Raw genomic sequence first — 9,722 nt, forward strand, 5'->3', positions numbered from 1 at the left:
TTTATTTACATGTAACTTTCTCCATTCCCGGTTTTCCCTCCAAAAAACAAACAAACAAACAAAAACAATTCCCTGTTGCCTCCCACCTCCCCGTGAGTTGTATCTTAAGTTCACACTTACTATTGATTTCTTTCTCCTTTTCTATTTCCTACTCTGCATTCCTTAGCCATTTCTAAATACAGTCATTTATCTATGGAGGATTGAATCCACAAATGCCAAAGCAACTCTGTGAAATGAAATTATTTTCACTTAATTTATATATAACCTTTTATGAACTTTTATGAAATCTGAACTATGCTCAGATTTCTTCAAATGCCCAATTCAAAGAAAAGGCTGTTGAATTATTGTTTTAAGAATACTTTAAGCCAGGCAGTGGTGGCGCACACCTTTAATCCCAGCACTTGGGAGGCAGAGGCAGGCGGATTTCTGAGTTCGAGGCCAGCCTGGTCTACAGAGTGAGTTCCAGGACAGCCAGAGCTACACAGAGAAATCCTGTCTTGAAAAACCAAAAAAAAAAAAAAGAATACTTTAGAGGATAGTGGCAAAAAAAAAAAAAGTCTGTGTATTTAAGGTAAAGTTGTAGTTTATATTTATATATACATGTTCATGGACAATGATTGGAGTGCAAGGATGCAGAACCTGGAGATATAGAAAGCTGACTATAGTTAGTTGCCTTTGCAGTTACATTGCTACATTCTTGAAATTTAATTCTTCTGGTATCAGTGAATGGAGTGACTTTGATTTGGAGTGTAAATGAACTGCCCACTGCAGGGACCCTTCTGTCTCCAGGTTTAGCTTCCTATTGGCCTCAGTAGAGAACAGTTTTCCTATGGTACGTGCCTAATTTGGGGGAAGTGGTTATTTAGGTATGCAAATCCTAAACCTAATTAACTGTTATTTCTTTTCAGCTCAAATCCTAATGGCCTTGGATGTCACTCTGCTAGGTAAGAAAGGCCAGAGTGAGTTGGCACAGAGAAGGAGGGGATACTGCCTCTGGCCATTGGCTGCTTTCCAAAACAGGTGAACTTTGTGTTTGAAAGGAATGCATTTAACTTTTTGGGCCTAATAGAAGTTACTTGTATTTTCTCTCCTTTTTGCCTCTGCTTTCTCTCCTTTACCCCTTCCCCACCCTTGCTGCTTCCTCAGCCACCGAAGAATTTAATCTGCTGCACAACAAACAATACAGTTATAAAACTTTGAAAACAAGAGGGTGTAGCCTCTCCAACAAGGGAAAGGGCATGCTGGGTAATGTTCCCAGGGAACATGCCAGATTTGTATAGAGCTTGTGAGAGCCTAATTGACTGGGTACCTGGGTGCCTGCTCTGCCCAGTGCTAAGCTATCCCTAGTCCAGAGGAGAAGGAATCCAAATGAAAGAGGTCAGAGAAGGGCTTATAAAAGGGAAGTTGTGTATTTTCTCCCTCTGATTTGATGGGAATGCACTAAACTCTGAAACTTACTCCTCTGCTCGCTCTCTCTCTCCTCTCTCTTTCTCTCTCCTCTCTCTCTCCTCTCTCTCTCCTCTCTCTCTCCTCTCTCTCTCTCCTCTCTCTCTCCTCTCTCTCTCTCTCTCTCTCTCTCTCTCTCTCTCTCTCTCTCCTCCCTTTTCCATTTTCTCCCTCCTACCTCTCTTAATCCTCCACCTCCTCCTCCTCATTGTTCTTGAAACTAGCAGACAGAAATCACGATAATAGAAAAGGGTTAGAATAGCAGTGTAGGTGCTACTACTGGCTGGGCCTGCCAAAGATGAAACAGAGTTTAAGGCTTCTGCTGCCTACAGGCTCAGACCCCTGTCTGCTAAGCCAAGCCTCCTTCTCTGACCTGAGTCAGTACAGCTACATAACACATCACAATGTGCCCCAGTCTATATAATGCTAGGTATGTACGCAGGTACTGGGCAGAACTACCACTGAGAGGTCAGTGGGGCCACCATGACTTCCTTAGGGCTGTGCTGAGGATGGTGAATTGATATCTCTGCTATGAGTGGTTCTGCCCTCTACAGGAGGAGCAAGGCTTGTTGCATAGAACTTTGTTGTTGAGAACTCCTGAGAATCCAGTGAGTAAGCACATGGTCTGGTGAGCATGGCAGCAGATGGGATGTTATGCATGTCTCTTATCTCAAGAAACAAGGAACCTTGTTTCTTAGCAGTACTAGGAGGGATAGAGCAGTCCTGGCTAAATGAGAGGTAGGAAAGTTGGTCTTGAGTATCTCTGTCCTGACCTGATTAAGCTGGTATCTCCTTACTGAATCTGTCTCTTCTGAGCTATATAGACTATTAGAGAATGTCCATTAGGAGTGGGCTGTTTGGATCTAGGGCCATGAATTTTGGTAGGCATTGGGAGACTACAGGCAGGCTTATCTTTCCTCTTGTGGCAAGCTTCAGCTTCCACCAAAGTGGTCTGGGCTGTGTTTCTTTTGCCTATGAGAGCAAAGCCTTCTGCCACAGTCAGGGTACATTGCACTCTGGCCTTCACTCTGTACCTACCTCCTTCTATACCATGTGTATTTCATCTCAGAAGGCAGCGTAGTACCATGCCCTATCTAGCCCAGATACTGTGCCAGGACCTTAGTCCTCTGTACAGAATTTTACTGAGTTTGAGAGCTTTTGAGACCCAAGACTTGTTCCGTAGCATTAAGGAGGGGACCAGAAAACCTAACTTTTAGGAATGTCGTTTTCCAGAACAAAGGTTTCCTTATCTCTGGCTCAGTGGAGCCAGGAGAACCAGCACTGGGTCCCACAGGCTTCTGAAGCCTTTACATCTCCCTTAGTTACCCAAGAAGGTACTTGAGGGACATGTTGAATCTCGATATGCCCACTTTGGGAGTCAGTGGTCACTGATTTTAGGCTAACAAGCTCCAAATTCTCCTTTACTGTTGGATCCTCAACATAAACTCCTCATTTTATTACCCTTTCCTCTGATTCACTAGCTACAGTTTTCTGGCATCATGCTCTCCCTACACTGACAGCTAAAGACAAAATGTCTTGGATGCTGGGCCTGGTCTGCTGCTGTGTGTGACAAGCCAGGCACCCTCTTCAGTGCACATATGCAGGTGGTCTTTTGTGGAGGTAAGATGTTCCTTTTTCTTTCAAAAAATACCTTCCCTAGCCTTCTCTCCCAAAGATGAGTTCTTCTAGCTGGTGGGAATTCCTCAGTCTTCATAGGCAGTCAAAGAAATGGATGGCAGGCTTCTGACACCCTCCCCCACCCTGGCTGGAAATCTCATCATGCACATAGCTATGACTCAGCACTCACTGCTGGGTCAGGAGGGAGAAGCTATTGCCTGGCTGGAACCTTCCCACATTCTGCATGTGAGCACATCGGAACAGTACAGGCTGGGCCAGCAGGGTGAGGTTCCCAGGGCAAGTATTTTCTCCTCTAACCCATATTCTTCCCACAATTTAGGGATTTCTGTTCTGGGCCCTGGGTATTGAGGATTCTAAAAACCATTGCATCGGCCATAGACTAAAGTATAAGTAGCCCTTTTCTTCTTTGCTTTTAACCAGTGGCCCACAAAAGGTGTTTAAACTTTATTTGTACTGTTTGGCTTTCATGGGTTGGGTTTTCTATGTGTTAATTTTATATCTAGACAGAATATGACTTTCGCAGATTACCGTACCTCTCCTGCATGTTGTTGTTGCCTCTGGCTGTGCATGTGCGTGTGTTCTAACCAGTTTTCCCTAGCTTCTCTTTACAGATGAAGACACTGAAGCCATCCAAGACTATGGCAGGGCCCTGTTCTCAGCATATAGGCAAGCAGGTGTTCTAATTTACTAAGGAGTGACATTGCCTCTACCCCTCTGGCCCCTGCCTTACCAAAGGAATGACCTGTCATGGGAGGGTAGAAGGGCTTCCAGAGAGAAATAGGTATAGGAACAGATGGAGGCTGGAGAGTGGTGTCTCAGACTTCTTCTCTGTGAGGCAGGGTTTCTTTTCTAGACCATCAAACCCAGTAACTTAAAGTTTACTTGAAGCCACATAGTTGAGGAGGGAGATCCCATTATTCTCACTGAGATCAGAGCCCTAACAGCCCTAAGGTTTTCATAGGCTGCCCTATTAGACATTCAGATGACTCTGAGGCCTGGTGCCAGAGAGGTACAGTCTTCCAGATTTTATCAAATCATCCAGCTCTTCCAAACAAGTGAAGAATCACCACCTAGTTTCAGAAAAGGGACATTGCTCAGCTGACTACAGGAATCCTGCTTTTATAGGATGCTGAAGACTGAGTGGGGTTGGATGGACAAAAGGTTTAAATGCTAGGACTACTTCTTTCCCTCCTCTGTAGTTCACTGCTTAACTTATCTACTTTCAGTAATTCTTATTTACCAGAAAACAGGGTTTGCAGTCCATGAATGTGACCCTAGGCCTTACCTTTCCTTCATTAGTAGTTTCCCCTTGCCAGGCCCTTTATTTGCTGGGTAGGAAGAAAAGAATTAGCCTCATGCCATGCTGAGGACCAAAAGAAACAGGTGTTTTCTAAATAATAGCAAACTGGGATAGCCTTAGGGAAAGCTTTCTAGAGCTGAGATGGCTGAGGGAGGAGGTGGAGAGTTGCTAAAATGAGATACCAGCACAGGCAGAGCCTTCTGGGAGGAAGGGTGTGCCCTGGATCCCTGCAGGATATCTCTCTTTAGCATAGAGGGAGGGGATTGAGGATGCTAGAGGAAGTTGCTAAGAAAATTTAGCTGAAATGGAAATCAGAAGAGTTGAGTATTATCATATGCAATCTCATCTTCCTCTTCATTTACAGGGTTTTGACCCTTGTTAATAACTGTCATCTAATCTATTTATGACCTAAAGCACCCCCCCATCATGGGGCCACAGGCCCTAATTTTGGCAACCAGTGTCAGTGCCACTCAGGAACCCAGTGTGTATAGATCTGCCTGCAGTCATCTGCAGCTAAGGCTCTGGAAAGCCCCAGGAGGCTGCTGGGCCTTCTGCTTCTCCTCTGACTGGCCCAGTTTCTGAGAAGCTAAAGCCTATGCATTGTCAGCATTGCTAGGCTTCATTGCCAGTATCTTCTCTATTGCTGGGAAGAATAGAGAGGCACCAATGAGGCAAAAGAACAAAAGCAGGTTCTCTTAGACTACCTGACCTCTTACAGTACTAACACCATGTGCTCTCATCTTCACCCAGGTATAGCATGTTTACAGTGAGTCTCTCAACTCCCATCCAGATTGACTGAGCTAAACCCCCCTCCCCAATCTAGCTCAGAGTTCAGTTCAAGAGAAAGGAGGTCACAGTCAAGCTGTGGATCAAGCAGCAACAGTGGGCAGAGGGAAAGGAATATAGACCTTAGCTCATCATATCCTGTGACTACAGTTTCTTGTGCAGACATCGGAATAATAACCTACTTCACTGGACTCTTGGAACAATTAAGTATTGTGACTCTGGGAATGCTCACATTATATTTGCTCTATTACCCTACAATAGCCAGGAGCCATAAAAAGAGATAAGCTTGTATATGGAGGCCAAAAAGAGTTTCTGAGGAACCTGAAAAATACAGCTCTACTTTTTGTCTCCTTTTTCTGAGTTGTGACATCAGAGGAAACACAGCAAAGAGGTAGTCCAATGTGGAACATAGCTTGTGAATCTTATTTTTAGATAAAATTTAAAAACATATCTTGTTTTTGTGTTAGAGGGTCATCTGTATAATACAGTGATAAGATACCAGCTTTTTAAAGTCATTAGGGGTTAAATCAAATTACTAACCTACTGGGTCATGGGATGGAGAGGAAGAAGGATCGTGCTCTTTTTGAATAATTCTTGTGGAAGAGTTGTCCTGGCACAGGTGACTCACTTGGGTTCAGTTGTTAATATCTCATAGGTCACTGTCTTGAACAAGTGACATAATATATCTGCAGATACTATGCATCTTGGAAAATTCTATACAAATTCAGGATATTACAAATGTACATATGTTAGATGGATTTGGTTCTTTTATTTCATTGTATATAATAATTTCTAATGACTAATGTGAAGTCATACAGGAAATAAGCTTTGTATTGGTCTTGTCTGCTCAAAGTGTTGGCTGTGACTCTGCTGCTGCTGAGCAGCATTGGATGGCTGTCATCTGCTTCTGACAGGCAAAATGATTCTCAGGGCTGAGGCTGGTTCTTCTGACTGCACTTCTCTGCTTTCTTCAGTGAGATCCTCTTCTTCTGGAAGCTGGTTTCACATGGTGGCTTAGATTTTTCCATCTTTGTATCTAGCACCATTTGAAATCAGTGTTTTAGGAGTAAGAATTGCAGCACAGCAGAGGGTAGACTACAAAGGAACAGCTGTACACAGAACTGGCTCTCTCCTTCGAGAAATCAAGGGAAGACTTGAATAGTGAAATTTGTTCTTGAGTCTGTCTGGTTTAGAGGCAGTGACAGTGAGAAAATCTTTTGTGTTCAGAATAACTGTAAGGGTATAATCAGAGGCAAAGAGTGATCCACTTTATCCAGCATTCCATGGGTGGAGGAGGGTGCCTTGGACCTGCACTGTTCATTGTCCAGTAATTTTCTGGGTGTTGATTGTAGCAAGGAAGAGGTAAGGGCTCTGTATGTGGAGGATTGCTTCACTCACATCAGTACTGCCTACCTGTACCTGGAAGATCTGTGGAGCACTCAGTCCTGGTTGCAGCACAGCTGAAAGCAGACTGTCACCTGCCTTGAGATTCAGACCTGAAGAACACCACTGGTTCATCTCTTACACAGGCTGACCGATTTCTCCTGGTGTTCAGAGTCTGTTTTTGTCTAGCACCATTTGAAATCGGTTATGATGTAGGGGGAAAAGCACCAGCCTCAGAGCCTTGTGGTGTCTGGTCAGCATCAGCCTGTCATTTCCTACACGGGCAGAGCAGAAAAGGAAGATCACAGTTTCCTAACTTCTTTAATGCATATATATATGTGGCTACAGAAGTTAGGGATCACTTAGTGGGGTTTTTTTAATTGTTACAATTTATTGTTGTAAAATATCCTCAGTTATAATTTCTGACATGTAGTACTGTTATAACCTAGGTGCTGTTAAACGTTAAGTGTTGACTTTAATAAATAATATGTTACATTCAATCTATCATGTCTGTGTTTTATCTATTATTTTTTCATTCATAATTCTATAGCATTGAGAAGCAGTCCCTGGAAAGTTAATTTGCTGTGCCAGTCATAAGGAATTGGAAGTAGGTTGCTGCATATAGACATTAAAAATGAAGGTCATAAAGACAGGAATAAAATTCTAAAGATGAAAGATTAGCAGAGACAGAAGGTTGGAGCTCTAGGCTGAGGGATGTTACAAAATGGAAAGACTATTCTTGGTTCCAAGGGAACTGTGGACTCTGACCCTCCTCCTGTCAGTGTTGCTGCAGGGAACTTACTTAACCATACTGTCATGTGGCCCTTAAAGAGGAACAGGCTAATTTCAGTTGTATTTGTAGCAGAGGGAGTTCTACTTTCCAGTGAGAGTTTATTTCAACCCTTCAATAGGCAGTAAAGCAGTTCTGTGAAACTGTTCAGAGATTTGCCAGCATCAGAGGTGGTGGGGGGGGGGCAGGGTTAATGCTTAGAGAACTTTCAGGAAGAAAGCAGGTGACCCCTTCCATAGGAGTTGCCTAGCTAAGTAAGAAATACCTGCAGTATAATTATTTCAAGCCAGTGGGTTTGAATAACTACTGGCAAATCAACCGCTCAGGAAGCTTTTTCTAAGCCTTCATCCCAGTAGCCTTACCCCAGATGGCTGCCTTGCCCATTTTGCTGCAAGTGGGAGGCTCTTGGAGAATTTGCTGGAAAGACTTCCCAGTGACTATGATGCATCCTGCAGCTGCAAAGCTATTTCAAGCTTTTGATTGAAGAATCCATGTTCTAAGTCCAAGGATGTGCTGGTGGGAATGGCTAAGTCCTTCAGCTGTATTTTTTAATCTGCCCCGCTAAAGTAGTAGACTGCAGCTCCTCTAAGTGTGACAGATTGGGACTGGGGTATTAACTACACATTGTCTTTTCTTTCTTTCTTTCTTAAACATAGCTACTCTGTCCAAAGCTCCCAACTAATTTGTATTGAGAATATGATTAAAACTCCCAGGTCATGATTCTGGCTCTTTAATGAGTTAGGTGCTATAAAGTGGAATTTAATATCAAAGCACAAAAACAATGATTTAAGATTTATTTCCACTTAGAGAAATCATAATATTCTCATTGAATACTTAAACTGTGCCATATCCTGATATTCTGAGAAGCAAAATGAAACCAGAACACCTCTCAGTTATTTTTTATCTGGATGCTTATAGCCCTTTAGATAAAATTGTCACTCTGGGGTAGTTTTTCATAATTGGCTGGTAATGTAGATTTTGGCAGCACCCTCCTGAGTCAGGTTTATAAAACCATGCTGTCAACCCTGGTGTAAAGTCTTTTGTTAAAGCATTATTATTATTTTTTTTAAATTAAGCCTTACCAGACTTTTTAGAAGTGGATACAGTGTATTTTTGTTAACTGGGGGAAGATCTGCAACCAGTTTAGTAGATCAAATGAATTAAGTCTAGACCCTAGCATCTTTAAGAAGTTGGTCTAGGCCGGGCAGTGGTGGCACACGCCTTTAATCCCAGCACTTGGGAGGCAGAGGCAGGCAGATTTCTGAGTTCTAGGCCAGCCTGGTCTACAGAGTTAGTTCCAGAACAGCCAGAGCTACACAGAGAAACCCTGTCTCAAAAAAATGAAGAAGAAGAAGAAGAAGAAGAAGAAGAAGAAGAAGAAGAAGAAGAAGAAGAGGAGGAGGAGGAGGAGGAGGAGGAGGAGGAGGAGGAGAGGGGGGAGGAGGAAGTAGTAGTAGTAGTAGTAGTAGTAGTAGTAGTAGTAGTAGTAGTAGTAGTAGTTGGTCTAGGCCTTCTGTTTGGAAGCTGGCATATAGTCTCAGGAATAGATAGCACACTAATATTAACATACTTTTAAGGGAAGCCTAAGATAGTTCTATGTTTGATCTGGGGCACATTCTACCTCAGTATCACATTGCTGTGGCTTTGGTCACCAAAAGAGTGTTCCTAAGGTTCAGGTCCCATTCCTACAAGCAAATACTATTTTTGCTGGTCTTAGAATGGGGCTCAGATGAGTCTATTGTATAGCCAAGGTTGAGAGCCACTTCTCTATTTCTGAAAAGGCCATACTATTTTGATCATAGTTATGTGCTGCCAGTTAATATGTTGGTGCATAAATTTCAATTCACTGCTGTAACAAATTAGCATAAATGTGATATCTTAACATGCACAACATTCTTAACAGGTCTGAACAACAGAAACCTAACATTTTTACTGGGTTGGAATCAAGGTACTATCAGACACAAATGCTTTAAAAATATGAAGGAAAATTAGTTTTCTTGCTTCTGTCTGTAAACAGGCTGTGTTCTTTGGCTTGCTCTCTCCAAGTTTCAAAGGCCAGCAGGATCACATTTTGCCTCTGTGGCCACGTTGTCTTCTCTAATCAGTGTTCATGTTTTAACAAAATCATGATGTGATTAACTTGCACATTAATTTGAAAAGTATATTGCTATGGGAGCCTATAGAAGGAATTCTTCATGGTTGAAGCTCACCTCAAGTACAGATTTCATATTTTTTGAGGAGGCATTGGAGGTGTTTTTCCATACTTAATATGTTCACCTAAGCATTAGATATTCCCTAAATTACCAGTGAAGCCACAAGTCCCAAACACTAGAGCTCCTGCTTATAGTGGTTCAGCACAGGGTTTAGCATTGCAATGTA

The 9,722-nt window shown here is 42.7% G+C and overlaps 1 long non-coding RNA gene across 2 annotated transcripts in view; it reads left to right on the plus strand.

The window, feature by feature from the left end:
- The window catches only part of LOC116069295, an 18,324-nt gene extending 11,271 nt beyond the window's left edge, over positions 1–7,053 (plus strand). For both annotated transcript variants that reach the window (XR_004109962.1, XR_004109966.1), the window contains 2 exons: positions 909–1,020; positions 2,928–7,053. This is a non-coding gene — a long non-coding RNA (uncharacterized LOC116069295). The remainder of the gene's footprint in view (positions 1–908; positions 1,021–2,927) is intronic.
- The last annotated feature ends 2,669 nt before the right edge of the window (positions 7,054–9,722 follow it).

The sequence above is a fragment of the Mastomys coucha genome, unplaced genomic scaffold, assembly GCF_008632895.1.
Source record: "Mastomys coucha isolate ucsf_1 unplaced genomic scaffold, UCSF_Mcou_1 pScaffold1, whole genome shotgun sequence".
In the NCBI taxonomy this organism is placed as follows: domain Eukaryota; kingdom Metazoa; phylum Chordata; class Mammalia; order Rodentia; family Muridae; genus Mastomys; species Mastomys coucha.